This window comes from Callospermophilus lateralis, chromosome 3 (genome assembly GCF_048772815.1).
Source record: "Callospermophilus lateralis isolate mCalLat2 chromosome 3, mCalLat2.hap1, whole genome shotgun sequence".
Classification (NCBI taxonomy): domain Eukaryota; kingdom Metazoa; phylum Chordata; class Mammalia; order Rodentia; family Sciuridae; genus Callospermophilus; species Callospermophilus lateralis.
The window spans coordinates 164074925-164095741 of NC_135307.1; the positions used below are offsets into that span (position 1 = coordinate 164074925).

Sequence of the window (20817 nt, forward strand, 5' to 3'; positions counted from 1 at the left end):
AAATCTGAAGATAAACTAGATACGTGGTGAAATTAGAAATGTTTTGGTCTTTAATGGCACTTTGATCATTTAAAAAATTCTCATCTTTTATAACTATTCTGTTTATGCAAAAACAGATTACAAGTTTTATTTTAAAACAATCTGAAGAGGGCAGAGAGGAAAAGTAGGTGAGGCTTATAAATAAAATAACACTGGCCATATGGCCATATGTTAAACATGTAATGTGAGTGATAGATAAGTGGGAGCTCATTATATTATTTTTGTATGCATTTGAAATTTCTGATAATAAGTTTAAAAATATAAGTGAAGATTCCTTAAGATTTATTTTTTAAAAGTAAACACTCTCAATTGATGAAAATATTCAAGAACCTTAAATATAATACATTTTTTCTAAATATTTGTGCTAATACAGTCTTTCTTCCAAAGTCTCAGAATATAAATCATGATCAAAGCTGGCTTTTATAGGTAATTTACAAACTCTGAAAATAACATTTTATAAGGAATGCAAAAGCATCCTTTATTATGTTGTGAATTTTAACTATAATCTTTAGAAGCGTTTTTATATGTAGATAACAGTAATTCTAAGGAACACTAAACAAAAATGATCTAATAGGTGGTTATAAAGCTCTCATCTTCCTTAAGCCTCTTTGAAGCACACTATTTATTACAGAATAAGAGCAGTAACTTCATCTGAAGATTCTTTAAGTCATTTAACTTTAAATGAGTGTTACTGAGACTTCTGAGCATTCCCAGTCACTGTGACATTTCTGCATAGGAAGACCTTGATTACAATGCTTTTCTATTCAGTGATTTGGTTAAAATGGAATAATTAGCAAATTTGTGAAATGATTTAATTTAATGTAAAACCCTAGGGAAAAAATTTTGGTAAGACCAATAGTATTTTATTAATTGATTAAAAATCAGGAGTTTACAACAACTTAAAATTATGTTTGCAACGACTAGGTTAAAACAGAGTCTTAACTAAACTTTACTCACAGTAAATGCCAATTTTGACTCTACTAGGAAGAAAAATGTGTATTACAAGAATGAGAAGACAATCTCAAATTGGATTGTAATTAAGATAGAATTCTTATTTTACAAAGCTATAGTGATCAAACAATGTAGTACTGACATAAGGACATGTTGAAAGACAACTGAGAGTCCAGAAATAAACACTCATATGTTAATCATTTTTCAACCAAGAGGCCAAGAAAATTAAATGTGTATAGAACAGTCCTTTCAACAAACAGCATTTAGAAAACTACATGACCACACACAAAAGAATGAATTTAAACTGGGTGTGGTGGCGCATGCCAGTAGTCCTAGCAGCTGAGAGGCTGAGAGAGGAGGATCATGAGTCCAAAGCCAGCCTCAGCAAAAGCAAGGCATGAAGCAACTCAGTGAGACCTGGTCTCTTAAAAAAATACAAAATAGGGCTGGGGATGTGGCTCAGTGGGCAAGTGCCCCTCAGTTGTTCAATCCCCCATACAAAAAAAAAAAAAAAAAAGGGTTGAAGTTAGATCCCAATTTCACACCATATACAAAATTAACTCAAAATAGATGGAAGTTCTAGATGTAAGAGTTAATTCTATAAAACTCTTTGGGGGGAAAAAAAAAAGACAGGTATAATTTTTTTATGATCTTGAATTAGGCAATTTTTTAGCACTACAAAAGAAAAAAGTGGACACACTGGATACCATCAAAATAAAGCTTTTGTTTTTGAAAGGAATCTATGGAGAGAGGGAGAGAGGGAGAGAGGGAGAGAGAGAGACAGAGAGAGAGAGAGAGAGAGAGAGAGAGAGAGAGAGAGAGAGAGAGAGAGAGAAGACAATACACAGAAAAGGAGAAAAATTGTGCAAACCATGTATTTGATAAAGAACCTTATCTAAGATATGTAATGAACTCCCACAACTCAAAAGCAAAAAGACAACCCAATTAAAAAGATGGTAAAGGATCTGAGTAGACATTTCTATAAAGAAGATACAAAATGACCAATAAATACTTGATTAGATATAAACATCATAAGACATCAGGAAAATGGAAACTAAAATCAAAATAAGTCTGGAAATCCCTCAATATGTTAAACATAAAGGTATAAAATAACCCAGAAATTCCATTCCTATGTATAGACCCACAGAAAATGAAAGCATATATCTATCTAAAAGCCTACACACAAATGTCCATAAGAGCATTATGCATAGAAGCCCAGGGCTGGGGGCACTGCTAAATGGTAGAGCTCTTGCCTAGCATGCATGAAGCACTGGGCTCAACCCCAGCATAAAACAGACAAAAAACTGTAATAGTACAAAGTGGTAACTCAAAAAGATAAACAAAATGTGGTATCCCCATACAATGGAACATTATTTGTCAACAAAAAGAAAGGAAGAAATACCGCTACAAACTACAATATGAATGAACCTTGAAAACATCATGCTTAATAAAAGAAGTTATTTACAAAGAACCAAAATAGGCAAATCTATAGAGAGGGAGAGTAAGCTAAGTAGTGGCCTCTGGCTAGAGGTGAGAGTGTATGTACAGAAAATGGGAAATAACTACTAATGGGACAGTGTTTTTTTTTTCAGAGTGATGAAAACGTACTAAAATTGATTCTGGTGATGGCTGCACAACTCCTTGAATCTACATAAACCAATAAACTGTATTCTTTCAATGGGCAAATTGTATATATATATATATGAAATAGATCTCAATAAAACTTAACAAAAAGAAAGAATGATAAGAAAGTTCCCTTCTGTTAAATGAATGGGAACTGTCAGTGTTCTTTATTCTTAAACCTTGGAAATAGTTAAGAAGAATGATAATTTTGCTTTACCTGAAATCCCTGAGCCTTTTGAAATGGGATGTATGTTAATTGATCATACTGCTAAACTACAAGTGGCTATGTGGAAACAATGTTCCCTATCATCTAACTAGACATGGCAAATATGTCCATAAGCATTTGATGCAATGGATGCTGTAAGGATTCCTTGCAAAACTATGACCCAACTGAATTTCAGCAATGTCTTGCATTCATCAGAATGCCATATGGTATTATTACCACAGGCACCTAGGATTTAGTCTAATTCTGACTTTCCTAAAAGGTTACAGAAAAAAAAAAAAAGGTTTTAAAAGCTAAAAATGGGGGTGGGGATAACTAAAACCTCCTCATAAAGTTGACTACATATAAACTCTACTTTGTTATTAAAAATTATTTTACCAAAGTAAGGGTAAATTTATACTATGCAAAAATCTTACAGTCTTCCAAAAGTTCACATTACCTTGAAGGGAAACCCAGAGTCTGTTTTATTTTCAAAGCATCTTATAAAGAAAGACTTGTCAAATGTTTCAAAATGTTTTCTACCTAAGAGAAGCTTTTACAAGTCATTCTTGTAAATAATGAGAATTTCTTTTCCCTCGAGGGAATACTTTCTACTTCAGTGTTTCTAAGAATATGCAGGGTTAAAACCACGTAAAATAGATTTTCTCACAGTTGGGGGAGAGCAAAATACCACAAATAGGAAACCAGACAGCTAGAGGGTCAAAACACTACACTTCCAGGTCAGACTTCTGGTTGCAATTAAGTAAAATTCCTATAAATATTTGTAAGGAAATCATGTTTTTTGGTGTCCTCTTTCAGCCCTTGTAACTTTAGTTTTCTTTAGCAGCAACTTATACTTGTGGGTACATATATATCTATATATTCATTAAAAACACACAGAAACAAACATATACATTTACTTAGACATACACATCTATCTAACTGTAGAACTGCCATTTGACCTTAGCCTAAATCTTAAAACCAGAATCTTTTGCAGTCACTTTTTTTGAATGCTTGAGATTACACATAGTTAGTTTTGTTTTTATTTAACTGTAGATATGGATAATTTTCTCAAGATATTTCACAAAACAGATTAGGCCAAGTTTCCCATTAGGTTCATAAAATCAAATAGTTAAAGTTGAATCTGGTTGGAGTTTACCTCTAAGTAGTAATGACAGTATTGGGGTAGAGCAGCAAATACAAACAAGCAAATATAAACAATTAAGGTACTTGAAGTTATAAAATGTATTCACTCAATACTCCAGGAATAGCCCATTGGTGCTTAATGCTTCATGACTACCCACCTCACTCACAAATTTTTGGCAAATTAATTTAGAGACAGGATGAATCTCAATATCAGAAGGAATAGATAACCCTGCCCAATGTAAAGGAGTTATTACACTGAATATAAAATTGTTGTGAGTAAAGACAATTAAAGAAGCTAACTAAAAATATTTAGTAGAGAAAGACACAATTTTAGAGACTCTATGACATTTATTCTAAATGATCAGAATAATTAGGTATCATATTAGGAGTCTAAAAATGACAGTTCTGGGATTTTTAATCATCATTTGGGTTATGGGCTCCAAAATTCTCATGATATTTAGCTAGAAATTCTCAACTTCAAAGTGTTATGTCACAGTGTAGTATTTTACATTAGAGCCTCTTCACTCATTTTTTTCATACGCTTCAAAATCAGAACGTTCTTAACTAACATTTGTTAGATTACAATCTATCTCTTTTTAAAGCTTCTTTATGCATATAATATCAGTGATGTCAAACTCCATTACTAGGAACCTAAAAATCTTGAAATCATGATGGAAAGTCCTGACCAAATGTGGTGGTGGTAGTGGTGTATGGTGGTGGGGGGCACTGGGGGTAGGGGAGATGGGGGGAATTAAAGGATAAAGCATTTACAAGCTGGTGAATTCTATAGGTGCTACTTAGGTATGGGGAGGCTATTGCTCTAGTGTAGTGGCCGCGAAACTCCTGGGAAACAGAGCAAGGTCAACAGTTTTCACTACACCTTGCCATCCTGCACATAATAGAAATTGCATGCTATTCCTGTGAGAAAAGATCACTGCTTTATGGCAAGCTACAGAGAGAGCTCTTCTTATTAGTTTACGACCAGTACTTGTCAAACACAGGAGAGATTGGTGCCTTCCAAGACTTCAACCAGATGTGCCCTGGGAAAGCACTGCCTAGAAGGGGGCTCATTATAATATCTTTGTGCCCCTACCCTTCTCCCAGCACACATATACACACACAAATTTCTATGCGGCAGTTAACCTATTTGGACAATATAAACCCAGTGCCTCAGTATATTAGGTTAGCAAACTGCTAGGATAAACTGCAATATTATTCTGTATGAGGACTATTCTCTGCTGGATAAAAATGGTCTTCCATATGATTATCAATGTCAGAAATACTGTGAAAAACCAGATCACCAAAAGAAAGATTTTTAAACTCATCTCTATGTCAATTTAAGAACAGGTGGCTTTCTCTACCATTATTTCTCCTCCCAAAAGGGATGTCTTTGGAAAAATCTAGTCATAAACATCAGTATTCATAGAACTGGGTGGGGAAAAAGTCTAACAAATCAGTATTTGATGGAAAAAATTCTTCTAAAATCTAAGCATCCTGTGGTATTTGGTAGAGTTGTTATCAATTTTCTACCGCCAAAATCATGCAGAAGTGGCTAAGGGTACAGTCTGGTGGTAGAACACTTGCCTAAGCATGCATGAATCCCTGGATTCAGTCCCTAGTGCTGCAAAAGATGATGCAGAAATTTGGAAACAAAAATTCCAACTGTAAATGTGAACAAACCTGAGAAGCAAAAGTAATACTGGACTTATACCACATAAAAGCTCCAACAGAATTGGCATTGTAATTTGAAACTAAGCAAAGACAACACAGTCTGTTCTATGAGGGAAAAAAGTGTCGTCTTTGTGATACTTGGAGTAATAGATTCAGGGAGAATGGGCTGGTGGGAGAGAAAGAAACAGGACGCTTAGGCCAACAGGATCATTCTAATAAGGCCTATACTAACATCAAAAACATTTTCAAGGTGGTTAAAGTTGAAGTTTGAAAACCACTTCATGCGACGAAAAGAATCCTACCCTTTTTTGAGGTCTTGTCCATGTGGCTCTTTTGTTTTATCTTCTTATAAAATTAGGTAGACAAAGAATGAGGCACTGTGGCTGGCAATTTCCATAACAGATAACTATGACAAGTGGAAAATTACCCTTAAAGTGTAGAGATTGTGTTTTCTTTCCCTATATTGAACAAACGGCTACAGCAATCTTTCCATTTTTGAGAAAGTCCAGCATCTTGTGTTGTCATTGCGGCTTTAGCACACTTCTGGTAAAAAGTATAAAACTTCAAGTTTTACAAATTGCCCATTCTGGAAAAATAATCTTTGCTGAAATGTGGTACATTCACCAAAGGGCTTATAGGCGCTTGGTTTCATTATTGCCCTTTTATGCTTTTCATGTGTGGATGAAAGCTATAAAATGTTTTGACTGAGTACATTATGGGGAGAAATGTAAATAATAACCAAACCTACTTAAATATATGTGTAAAAAGAAAACACATGTTTCTACCATGCTCTACAACCAACTTAGGGAAACCCATTTCTATTTGTAAAGTGCTATGAATGCAAAAATCAATGTTTTTAAATATTAAGAATATTGAACAGAATAGCAGATAACTAAAAATGTGCCGTGCTGTTTATAAAACCACACAAGTGACTAACTCCTCCTTTTTAAGTCTTGTATATCTGCCTGTGAAAGTCAGAAAACAACTAGCTCCTTATTCCACCTGTGACTGCAGTAGAGTCCTACTCCCATTGGGTGTGCACTCCCACTGATGTGCACAAAAGTAACCACCAACAGTACACTATCTGGGATTTAGAAAGTGATGACAAAAATAGTATTATTTGTGAAGGACCTGCACTTATTCAGACTTCACAGCTGCTAAATGTACAATAATGTTTTATTGTTAATGTGTAAGAGAAATGCTGACTGAAGGGCAGTATATGGGTAGTATTTTAGGGGAAGTTTGTACAATCTTTCTGAAAATGCCTAAAGGCTTATATTGAGGAATGGCTGGGCTCAAAGGCAAAAAAAGTGTTTCACTTCCAAAATTTATTTTAACTAGGAAAAGGCCTTGTTTTCAATGGGCTGGGAAAATAAATACAAAACACCACATATACAAATTTGCACTTGTGGAGACTCCAGGGAGAAGGGCTCACAATCAAGCCAGTGTCTCAACAGCAAAATGAAAGCTTTCATTGGCAGGTACAGAGCATGGCACAGGGTGCTGGGAAAAGGAGGGGAAGACTTCTCAGACAGAGGGAAGAATAGGAAGAACTTGCTTGTTTTGGCAATCTGTCTTTTCTCTTTCTCCTCTTGTGTGAACACCCACAGGTTCCCTAACATAGTGCTGACGTGACCCACCACAGAATGCTGCAAAAGGGGTGGGTGGGTGGATGAACAGAGAGGAAGACTTGGTACTTCAGTCTTGAGTATTTGCATAAGATACCTGGGATGCCAGAAAAGGATAAGCAGATAGCTTAAATCTCCACCGGAAGCGTGTGGCTAAGATTTTAGAGGAGCATTCAGCTTAGAAGAAAAGCCAAAATGAAAGCCTCTGGTGTTTTCTATTTATTTTCTGAAGACAGAAACCACAGTACCCAGGAAAATTCAATTTATTTTATGGCATTTTCCAAAGGACTGGTTTTCTTAGATGTTAACTACAAGAAAAGGTTATGCAGAATAGAATAATAGGCAGTAAAAAGGATTTTACTCTTAGTGCTCCACAAACACAAAAAAGGAGTGAGCCCTATTTAGACAATGCATGGAGGCAAGTGCTTTGAGCTAGAAGATGAGCTCTGTTTGGGAGTCTAAATGTTTCTTTTTCATCTCATGATCAGAGTAGTGGATAAAAAATCTTAAAGATACTCTTATGGTAGTTTAGCAGAGCACTGTGGTTAATTTAAAGAAATCTGTGTTCTCCTGACTAGAGAAAAAATTTATTAAAAGAAAATACACATAACATTCTTCTTAGCAGGGACCCAAGCAGTGAGAATAAGTCAAACGTGAGACAGCAGTGTTTTCACTCTGCCTTTGACACTTACTAGCTATGTGACCTCTGAAGAACTTACTTCAAGTCTGGTTCTCATCTTTAGGACAAGGGTTAAGAAGGTGGCTATGGGGGCAGGGGTAAGGCTCAGTGGTACAACACTTGACTAGCATGTACAAGGTCTTGGGTTTGATCTCCAGCACTGGGGGTGAGGTGGGGTAAGCAGTTAAAAAGGGCTGTCATGAGGACCTGGCATAGGTGTGTGAAAGACCCAACCTAATGCTGGCAGCTGGCAGTTGACACTTAGTAATAGGAACAGGCAGAGGTAGTAATTCTAAAGAACAGCTAGGATGAGGTAGACTGGAGGAAAAGTATTTCTCTGTTATTAGCTGTGTGTGAAGATGTGGCAGGCTAATCTTACACTGGGGTAGGATGTAGTTTTGACTTTCTGAAAGCCAAATGAGGAAACCACTTAATATGTTACTCATAGATCACTTTCACCTGTGCTTTTTGTTCAAGGAGGAAAGAGATGTTGCAAAGGAAGCTGGCTGTAAAGCCTGGGCCAAGAAACGTGTGATCAGCGAGCAGTAACAATACGTGCAGTCCTGATGAACATTAGGCTCCTCAGCAGATGCTGAACAGGACAAGACCCCTGCCTTTGATGACACCTAAGTCTATCTGGGAGGCAGGGGACCAATTAGACTGATGAGAGACATTACTTTAAAGTGCAAACAGGTACACAGGGAGAGAAGGTAGAGCTCCTTGGAAAAGTAGACACAGAGAATCAGGTAAGGCCTCTTAGAGAAAGTGACACCTGAGCACAGGCCTGAAGGATAGTGAGGATCTTGCCCAGAGGAGCAGCAGCAGCATGTACAAAAGTCAGAGGCAAAAGAGAGCATCGAGTTCTGGGGATCACCAGCACAGTTAAAAGGACGAACTGACGGATGACATAGGAGCCCTTCCAGGGTGCTGGCCAAGATGGCACATGTGGGTAACAATGACTCCCTTCTTCCTGAGGGAGAGGGACACCTGAACTCAGTGCCCCATAGGTCCGGTTGGAGAACTGCCAAAGACTCTCAGCCTGGCCAGCAGTCTCCTCAACAGTCAGACTGCTCAATGCCTGAATCTAGGACTAAAATGTTTGCCCCCACCACCCCCAGATCACTTTCATGCTTGCACAGTGGAAAAGATAATAAGTGGGAGACGTGGGGCTCCTCTTCTGGAATGCTTCTATAAGGTACAGTGAGTTATTCTCAGTCAAACACAGCTTGCTACAGAGCGCCAAGAGAATAGACAATCTGTATTGTCTGACAATATGTATTGAGAATGTCATCCTGTGCCAAGTGATTCCCCAGAATACTTTGCAAAATGGTTTAGGGCCCAACATGGGGAGGACACTGCTACCAAGATTTTTCCTGATTGAGCAGCCTCTAGAAGGAAAGGGATACCCCTAGAGAGGCAGAGTCAGCTGCTGGGAGGATTGATGACCAGAACAGACATGATATATAGACCACCAGAACCAAAAGTGGGTGGGTCATCTTATAATTTGCCGTTGATTAAAACTCATGACTGGACAAGTCACTGGAAGCTATGACCCATTGGTAAGCTTGGTAGGAACTATGTTAGAGAGACCAACAGATATCTCTGTCTTATTAGCTAATTATGACCGAAACTCAATAAGACAAAGAACATATATACAAGGTTCAAACTGTATGCTGTAGGCTGAACTGTGTCCCCTCCAAAATTCGTATGCTGTAGTCCTAACTTTAGACATGTTGATCTCAGACTTCCAGTCTCCAGACTGTGAGAAAATTAATTTCTGTTGATTAAACCACTCAGCTTGTGGTCTTTTGTTATGGAAGCCTAATTTCTTTTTAGTGCATGGGTTGGAATCCGGGGCCTCATGTTTGTTAGACAAGTGCTCTATCACTGAGCTACACCAGCAGGCCTAACAAACTAATACATTGTAAAATCAGGGAAAAAAATCTAGATTTGGTGGAGAGAGGCCTGAATTATGCCACCTAAGAGAAAAGCCACAGCATTTGAGCTAGTCCATTCATTCAACTCAGTTCACAGACCTATTATCTCCTTAAATGGAGAGCCAGGCACTCCCTTGAGTAAGTACTAGCCAATAATATCACAAGTACAACCTATACATCTTCCATTTGGGATTTGTAGCTTTTTTCTACGTACCTGTACAGTAAAAAAAGGTAAATACTCAGAAATTTTGAGGGTGATTAGAAATTGACTCCGAGGTAATGTTAATTCTTGGGATTGTTGATTGTTACCGTGATCCATTAAAGGGTGATAAATAGAAATTTGGCTTAAATTAATCTCACAATGGGTCTTTCAAGCCTGTGAAAATCTCCTGGAGTTGTCCCCTCAGTTGTGAACGGTATAACTGGGATGGACTAACTCTGAAACTGGTAGACTGTTATGTCTCATGGAGTGAGTATTATTACGGCAAAGAAGGTCTAAATTCATTGGAGCCCCTACTTCCCATCAAAACTGTAAACCAGAAGTAATATTAATCCCTAGGGACTCAAAGAGATAGGCCACCATGAGAAATCTGAAATATCCTTACGTATTTTTTCATTTATCTCTTTTGTTTTAGGTGGAAGACATAGATGGGTCTTGTAGAATGATGGTAGATTAATGTAAGTTTAATTAGGCAGGGATTTCTTTAGAGATGGTTTCTCAACTGTAACACTAGAGCATCTAGTACTACAGAACCGGCAAAATCTGCTTCTTTCTATCCTGTGAGCATCAAACATTGTAGCACGTTCTGTCTACTGGCAGAGACAGCCATATAGTTTCACTGTTTTGCCTTGCTGATCTGTTAACATTCTGCTTTCATGATGCTAATCAGTCCACAGGGACAGTCTCCATATTTTGTAGGACACTGTTCTAGACTACTACACTGAAGACATTTATTATAGGACTTACATGGCAGGATGTGGCACATATTCTAGGTATCAGGCTAAGACACAGCATATCAGATGGTGACAGACAACCTTTCAGAATACAGTTTCTGAATGTTCAGTGGTCTGTGGCATGTGAAAGAGCTCTCTAAAAGAAAAGTCAAGTTTTTCTTATATACTATACCTTTACTACTAAGAAATAAGCACAAGCCTCAGTGGTATACCTGAAAATTTTTTTGTAACCTACAAAAAAACCCTGAAACAGTGAAAGCTGGAGTGACCAGTAGGTAATAATTTGCGCCTGATTTATTGATGGCTCTGCCCAAAGAGCGGTACCAGTCTGCAGTGAGTGAAAACAATGATATAACCTCACTTGGGGTGAAAAAGGAAAATCTGGTTAGTAAGCAGAATGTTAAGTAGCATATTTTAGGTCATTTAGCCTATAAGAACAAATGGCCTGAGATACAAATATACACCAATTCACTGGCAGTGGTTAATAGTTTGAAAAAATGGTCAGAAATTTAGAAGGACTGGAGAAAAGGACATTTAGGGGAAAGTTGGTAGAGCATAAGAATACTGGTATCATAAGTGAATATTTATCAAAAGGTGCCATTGAGATAAAATTCCTGTAATGAAGACAGCCTACGTCCATGGATGCTGACCAGCTTCTTTCCCCATAGCCCGAGAACCTGCTCACAGGGCTCATAAGCATTGTGACCATGGTGGCAAGGAGAAACAGTCTGCTTGGGCTCAACAATATGGACCCAATCACATCAAGGATGAGCTCTGTCAAGTAGCCAGTTTTCCAGTAGCAGCAATTAATCTGAGCCTCCATACTAACCCTCTCACCACAGGTAAGATGGGGCAGTGCTGGTAGATGGATTATGTTAGACTCCTCTCATCGCAGGGCAAGCAATGACTTATTTCTAGAAAGGACCCTTATTTTGGATTTGAATGTACCTCTATGCTTGCCATTTTCCTGTCAGTCACTTTATGAAGACCTCATTCACTCTCACTATCATGGTGCTTCTGACAAAGAAACTGGCTTTAACAGGGAACAAAATAAGGAAGTTGGTCATAAAAGTCGATGGTCTTTATCAATGCTCAAATGTAGCTGGCCTTACATAATGATGGAAAGGTTTACTGAAAATTCAGTCAGGATCTTATGGAACTGAGATAAGCTCATAACCTAAAGGATGCAACACAAACTTTTATCTACAGAACAGTTTGTATTGCTTTGGCTGGACACGTGGTTCTTGTAACCAAGGTATGGAAGTAGAAAGTGACACCCTCAGCAAAAACCTGAGTTCCATCCTCAGGACTCTCTTAGCTCTCAAAAGAAGGTTATAGGAGTTGGAGTTGTGGCTCAGTGGTAGAGTACTTGCCTAATATGTGTGAGGCACTAGGTCTGATTCTCAGCACCACATATAAATAAATGAATAAAATAAAGGTTCATCAATATCTAAAAACATATTTTTAAAAAAGCTAAAAAAAGGGGGGGGGGTTATAGAACACATCAGACAAGAAGGAATTGGTTGCCAACTTCAAAGTGTCATGTAATCATAGACAAACAGGTCTAAAGGGGAATTGAAATGGTAGTCAGGATGACACACTGGGACACAGACATGGAGAAAATACAGGGAATGTAAAGGGCTCTACCTCATGGAGCATATGCACTGCTGGAAGTTAATTAAACAATAGCAACCCCACCTCAAGTCCCTCAGGAATGAAGGGAAGGAATCCTGATCAGCTGAGTTATTAGCTAAAACAGAGAACATGAAATAAATACTACTGGAGGGAAGACATAAACTACATGTTTCATGGTTACAAAAGTCAGGAACAGGAATCTGCTCGTAGGGTCTTCCGTGTTGCATCATGTACATATTCACATATATTAATTTTGTTTTTTGTTTTCTGTTTCCCTTCACTTCTGTTTAATGTATGTTGGTAAATAAACTTCAAATTTATTTGACAAATTAACAAATACGGTTCATGAAAGAATTAGAGGAAGTAAAAGATCACTTAGAAATCCTGGACCTGGAGCTGGAACTGGAGAATTGGGACATTTCTTTTGGGGGAGATGCTGAGCATATGTCCTTGATAGCTGGGAAGGTTGTGGTATTAAGAAATAGGTTTGTGGTTATTATTTGGAAGTTCATGGAAAAAGAAAGCCAAGAGAAAATTTTTAGCAAATAACTAACTTCTGTCCACCTACCCAAACATTTTGATCATCCTCCAATGTTTTGGTAACTTTTTGTGTTTTACAAGTCTCACCTTCCCAAAGGTAAAAGCCAAACTTTCGCTTCCCAATTCATCTGCAACTAGGGAAAGCCACAGATCTGGTTTGCTTGCAGAAGCTTAGACAGCTGCACAGGGAGTGGCCACATGCTGGGCAGTCAATCTCTGCAGGTGGGACAGAGATTTCTTATGCTCAGTCCTGAGCTTCATGGATGGCAGCTGAAATGGTGTACTTACCAAAGCTGACCCCATCTTGTGACTGAGGTTGTCCTGTTTGTGCACTTTCAGAATGGAACTTGCCAGCCATTCCTCATGGATCCTGAGAACTACCTAATACTTTTAATCAACTTGTTCTCTGATAAAGAGCCAGACCCATCTGGCTAGTCTCACGCAGAGAAGAAACTGGATAAAAGATATTTGACAACTAAGGTCCCTGACCACAAAGGATTTCAAGTTGGGGACTATCATATTTTTATTTTCAAAAGGTCATTTTGGCAGAAGAGGTGTGGATAAATTGGAAGGAAAATCAGAAGGGAGGCTGTGGCAGTAATTCAAGAGCTGATTAAGAAGGACCTTGACCAAGAAGTGACAGTAGGAAAAAGTGAAAACTAGGAAGAAATAGGCAAACAATTGATACAAACCCAAACTGTAAATATACAATTCAGTCAGGAAACAAATAAAAACATAAAGATAAATAAAAATCAAAAAGCATGACATCTCCTTTTTGATTTTTTGGACTGTCAGTTGGCAAAAATTAAACTGCTGGTAACACCCAATGTTGGACAAGACTAGGGAAAATATTAATGAGATAGAACTGATGGAAACTGACATCAGTTAAGTCTTTTTAAAAAATTTCCTTGTATCACTAATTTTTACTGAATCTATTGAAATAACGTTTTAGTTGATTTTTTCTTTTTTGGTACTGGGGATTGAACCCAAGGGTGCTTAACCTCTGAGCCACATCCCCAGCCCTTTTTATATTTTATTTGGAGACAAGTTTTCGCTAAGTTGCTTGGGGCCTTGATAAGCTGATGAGACTGGCTTTGAACTTGCAATCCTCCTACCTCAGCACCCCAAACTGCTAGGATTACAGGTGTTGGCCAACACACCCAGCTAAGTTGACTCTTAAAAAGGATAAAGGTACTGAAACTGAAGAAGACTGGAGAAGCAGTGTTTGATTTGGGTCTTAAGAGTGAAATAGGAGTTTGTCAGACAAAGGAGAAGCTTAAAAAAGTAAAGGTACAAAGGTATATCAAATACAGGGTTGTAGGGCAGGTAAATTACGCCAACTCTCAATTTTGTTAGGAGCAGGAAAGATACAACCATTTACAGGACTTATTACCTATGTGAATACACACTACCTACTGCAAGCTAGGAACTGCACTCCATGCTGGAGAGAAAACAAGAGAATAAAAGGGGAAGCACCTGTCTTTCAGTGGCTTACATGTTTGTGCACCTGACATTCCTCAAATGTTATGAAGAGACATCCAGTGTGGTGGTGATCTATTGACAAATATACTTTTTGAAAAATTTTATGTGTTCTTTTTAGAACACATGAAAGTATAGTGTATTTTGATATATGCATACATATAACTTATAGGAATTAGGATCCCATTCTTGAGGTCGTACATGATGTGGAGTTTCACTGATGATATATTCATAAAGGAACATAGGAAAGTTATGTCCGATTCATTCTACTGTCTTTCCTATTCCCCATGCCATCTCCTTCCTTTCATTCACCTTTGTCTAATCCAATAAACTTCTATTCTTCCCACTTCTCCACTTATTCTGTGTTAGCCACATATCACAGAGAACATTTGATCTTTGGTTTTGGGGACTGGCTTATTTCACTTAGCATGACAGTCTCCAGTTCCATCCATTTACTGGCAAATGCCATAATTTCATTCTTCTTTATGGCTGAGTAATATTCCATTGTGAATGTATATCATAATTTCTATATCCATTTTTCTGTTGAAGGGTGCCTCGGTTGGTTCCATAGTTTAGCTGTTGTGAATTGAGCTGCTACAAACATTGCTTGTGGCTGCATCATTGCTGATTTTAAATCCTTTGGGATATATTGAGCAGTGGGATAATTGGGTCAAATGATGTTCCATTCCAAGTTTTCTGAGGAATCTCCATATTGCTTTACACAGTGGTTGTACCAACTTGGAGTTCTACCAGCAATGTATGACTGAACCTTTTTTCCTACATCCTTACCAACATTTATTTTACTTGTATTCTTGATAATTGCTATTCTGATTGAAGTGAGCTGGAATCTCAATGTAGTTTTAATTTGCATTTCTCTAATTGCTAGAGTTGTTGAACATTTTTTTCATATATTTGTTGACCATGCATAATCATTCTTCTGTGAAATGTCTGTTCACTTCCTCTGCTCATTTGTTGATTGGGTTGTTGTTGTTATTATTATTATTTTGATGTTTTCTGAGTTCTTTATATATACTTGAGATTAATGCTCTTTTTTGAGCAATGAACTTTGCCCAGAAAGCTGAAGATAAAATAGGTAAAAAGAAGACTAAGCTCCAATAAGAACAAGGCCCCATCTTAAGAAAAGCAGAAGAATAGAGCTTTGGAAGAAAGGAATTAAGTTTGCCACAGCTAGAACAAGCAAGAAGATAAAAGTGGTACAAGATGAGAATGGAGAGGCAGTTCCCAAGGGCAATCAATCACACTACTTATCTCACTATAAGAAAACCTAGTATTAGTCCCATTAGTGGTCAGTGGAGGGCTCCTGAGGTAGAAAGAGAATCAAGTCAAAGGAAAATGACAGAGAAAAAATATTTACAATTTATATACTATATATAGCATTAATATCCTTAGCTTTCACAAACTGTAAATACAAAGAATTAGAAGTGTTCAAATATGAATATTCTTAGGATGTTCATTGGACTATTCTTTATAATAGTACAAATATTGATGCAATCTAAAAAATTCATCAATAAATTAATAGTAGAGGCATTTAATGGAATGCTATGTAGTCACTTAAAATGGCTATGTGGGCTAGGTGCCATAGCATACCTGGGCAATTTAGCAAGACCCTGTCTCAAAATAAAAAGTTCCAGGAGTTCAGTTCAGTGATAGAGTGCCAGAAGGCTAAATCCCCCAGGAAAATACACACACACACAAAAGTTGTGAAATAGTTGCTTTAGAAGAATTAACAAAATTGGAAGACTCATGCTCTGGGATTTTGAAACTTACTACAAAGTTACAGTATCCAGACAGTGTAGACTGGGATAAAGACAGACATAGAAGTGGAATAGAGCAGAAATCCCAGGAATAAATCATCACATATATAGCCAGATGATTTTCAACAAGAGTACCAAGACCATTCCAGGGGAAAGGACAATCTTTTCAGTAATGTGCTAGGAAGACTGGATATCCACATACAAAATAATGAAGCTGGGCTCTTACCTGAAATAATATACAAAAATTAACTAAAAATGATCAAATACCTAAGTTAAATTCTATAGAATTTCTTATATTTTTAGAAGAAAAAATAAAGGGAAAGCTTTGTGACACTGGAGCCAGCAACAGTTTCTTAGATATATCATCAACAAATGAAGAAATAAATGAACTGGCTGTATCAAAATTAAAAACATGTATGTACAACTACATTATCAAGAGACTCAAGAAACAAACCACAGAATGGAAAAAAACATGTGCCAATCATATATCTAATAACAAAATTAATACACATAAAAAATAATTCCTATAAGAAAAAACAACACAAAAACAAAACAACCCAACTGAAAATGAACAAAGGACATAAATAGACATTTCTCCAAGGAAGATACACTAATGACCAATGAGTACACGATTGTCAACATATAAGATGATAACATTACTAATTGTTAAGGAAATGTCAATCAAAACCACAATCAGGTATTGTTTCAAACAGATTAGAATGGTTATTATCAAACCAACTGAATATAAGTTCAGGCAGGGATGTAGAGAAAGTGGAAGTTCATGCATTGCTGGTGGGAATGTAAAATGATATGGTTATTATGAAAAAAATATGGCAATACCTTAAAAAAAGATAAACAGGATTAGCATATGATCCAACAATACCACTTGTAGGTATATATCCAAAAGAACTGAATTCAGGGACTTGAAAATATCATCTGTACAACAATATTTGTAGCAGCATCCACACCAGCCAAAAAGTGTAAATAATCCAAATGAACAAAATCTGGTATACACTGAATATATTAATGAAATACTATTCAGCTTTAAAAGAAATGAAATCCTGATAAATGCTACAGTATGAACTTTGAAAACATGCTAAGTAGAATAAGCTACACACACACACACAAAAAAAAAAGATAAAATAATGTGATTCCACCTATGTGAGGTACCTAGACTAGTCAAATTCATGGATCCAGAAAGCAGAATGGTTGTTACTAGAGGCAGGGGGAGGGGAAAATGGAAAATCGCTATTTAATGAGTATCAAAATTTCAGTGTGGGATGATGAAAAAGTTCTGGAGATGGGTAATGGTGATGACAGATGATTGCACAACAATGTTCAGAGTATTTACTGCTACCAAAGTGTACACCAAAAAATTCCACCAGAAAACTTCTAGAATTAGTAAATGAATTTAGCAAAGTAGCAGGATACAAAATCAACACCTATAAATCAAAGGCATTTCTATGACAAATCCTCTGAAAAGGAAAACTACCCCATTTACAATAGCATCAAAAAAATATTTGGGAATCAATTTAACAAAAGATGTGAAAGACCTCTACAATGAAAACTACAGAATGCTAAAGAAAGAATTAAAGAAGACCTTAGAAGATGGAAAGATCTTCCTAGTTCCTGGGTAGGCAGAATTAATATTGTCAAAATGAGCATACTACCAAAAGCACTGTACAGATTTAATGCAATTCCAACCAAAATCCCAATGACATTTCTCATAGAAATAGAAAAAGAAGTCATGAAATTCATCTGGAAAAATAAGAGACCCAGAATAGCTAAAGCAATCCTTAGCAAGAAGAGTGAAGCAGGTGGCATCACTATACCACCTTAAACTATATTACAGAGCAATAGTAACAAAAACAGCACTGTATTAGCACCAAAATAGACTTGTAGATCAATGGTACAGAATAGAGGACACAGAGACTAACCCATATAATTACAGTTATCTTATATTTGAAAAAGATGCCAAAAATGTATATTGGAGAAAAGATAGCCTCTTCAACAAAAGGTGCTGAGAAAACTGGAAATCCATATGCAACAAAATAAAAGTAAACCCCTAACTCTCACCATGAACAAAACTCAACTTAAAGTGGAACTAAACCAGAGTCACTGCATCTATTAGAAGAAAAGTAGGCCTAAATCCCCATCATGTTGGAGTAGGACCCAACTTCCTTAATAAGACTCCTATAGTGTAAGAATTAAAACCAAGAATCAATAAATTCAAGCTAAAAAGCTTCTTCTCAGCAAAAGAAACAATCAATGAGGTGAATAGAGAGCCTACATCTTGAGAGCAAATTTTGACCACTCATTTATCAGATAGAGCACTAATCTTTAGAATATATAAAGAACTCAAAAATCTTAACACCAAAAAACCAAATAACCCAATCAATAAATGGGCCAAGGAACTGAACAGACACTTCTCAGAAGAAGATATACAACCAAACAACAAATATATGAAACAAATGTTCAACATCTAGCAATTAGAGAAATGCAAATCAAAACTACTCTAAGATTTCATCTCACTTTAGTCAGAATGGCAGCTATTAAGAATACAAATAACAATAAGTGTTGGTGAGGATGTGGGGAAAAAGGCACACTCATACCTTGCTGGTGGGACTACAAACTGGTGCAGCTAATCTGGAAAGCAGTATGGGGAATTCTTGGAAAACTGGGAATGGAACCACCATTTGACCCAGCTATTCCACTCCTCAGTCTATTCCCAAAGAACTTAAAAGAAGCATACTACAGGGACACATCCACATCAATGTTCATAGCAGCACAATTCACAATAGCTAAACTGTGGAACCAACCTAAATGCCCTTCAGTAGATGAATGGATAAAGAAAATGTGGATGAAGCTGGAGAATATAATGCTAAGTGAAGTAAGTCAATCCCCCCAAAACAAATGCCGAATGATTCCTCTGATTTAAGGATGCTGATTCATAATGGGTGGGGTGGGGGGTGGGGAATGGGAGGATTAAATAAATTCTATTAGACAGGGCAAAGGGGAAAAGGGGAAGGAGGAGAAGGGAAAGCGAATAGGAAAGATGGTGGAATGCGATGGTCATCATTATCCTAAGTACATGTATGAAGACACAAAGGATGTGACTCTACTTTGTGCACAACCACAGATACGAAAAATTGTACTCTATATGTGTAATAGGAATTGTAATGCATTCTGTTGTCATATAACAAATTAAAATTTTAAAAAATGGTTAAAATAGTAAATTTTATGTTATGTATATTTTATCAAAAAATTAAAAGCTTTAAAATAGTGATATATATATAAAATGACTTTTATATTAGATGGGAAAGATAGGTTTCAAAATTGCGTACATGGTAAGATTACTTTTTTGTTTAAAAATAAACAAACATCTTCCCTACATGAGCTCAAGAAAGGCTCTCATTTTCTCTTGGGGGCAAGAACTGTGATCCCTATCTGTGAGAGAGGCTGAGAAACTGAGTGTTTAACTTTGACTCAGCACTCAAAGAATACAAGGGAAGGGTTGGTTGAGAATCAGTAATGACTAAGCCAACTATATATAGTATTTCTAATACCAGAGATGGAGGTCTTGAAATCTTGCTCTATTCCTCTCCCTTTTGACGATTTAGAAAGTGAGACCAACCAGATCTGCTGGGGTACAAAGCAGGAAAACTCTTATGCTTTTCTCAAGACTTATACTACTACTAAGTGACAAACCAGACAGCATTATTCAATTCAACACTGTTTGGAATGAAAATCCCATTTAAGGGTTTCAGTTTGGGTAATGTTAATCTGCCCACCTACTTGTCCTCTACACTGGGGCAAAACACCTTGGATCAAGAAAGCCTTCAGAGAGAGTACTTAACATGTTTGTCCTAAAGAGGTATTATATTAGCTTAGTTGGCTCACAGCAGTCCAGGCACTATCCTCTGAGAACTAAGCTAGACTGACCGTATTTGCATGAGAAAGAATGGTATGAAATATGACTTAAAGTAAAAAAAAAAATTAGAAATCCAACATTGACAGAGTAGGAAGAACACTGGGATGGAAGTCAGAAGAGCTGAGTGTGGGTTCAGGTTCTACCACTGATCACCCTCGAATTCATTCATGTCATGGCATCTATGTATCAGGCGGGCCAAGCAGTGGAGGAAGGGAGATGGGCGGTGATGATGCTAAGTAAATGATAGGATATTTTACTTGGACAAGCTGTTTATAGTTTTATAGTCTCTGAGCGTTTTCCACTTGTAACTCAAAAGATATTACTGTTAATAGGACATATGACCGAGAACTCAACTTTGGTGCCGTTCATGTTTTGGGGCTGATAATTCCTTCTTTAGTCCAGGGCTGCCTGTGCATTGTAGAATGTATAGTGTCATTCCTGGCCTCTACCCTTTACATGCTAATAGCATCCCACCTCTTCCAGTTATGACAGCTGAAACTACAGACATTACCAAATGTCCTCTGGGGACTGCCCATTTGAGAACCTTTGAAATTGGGTGACATATAAAAACATTTTTTAAAAAGCATTAAGCTCTGTATAAATTTAAGTCAGTATTAATGTAAATCC

At 37.0% G+C, this 20817-nt stretch overlaps 1 protein-coding gene across 2 annotated transcripts in view; it reads right to left on the reverse strand.

The window, feature by feature from the left end:
* The window catches only part of Slx4ip (SLX4 interacting protein), a 208250-nt gene that overhangs the window by 42425 nt on the left and 145008 nt on the right, over positions 1 to 20817 (reverse strand). The window lies entirely within an intron of this gene.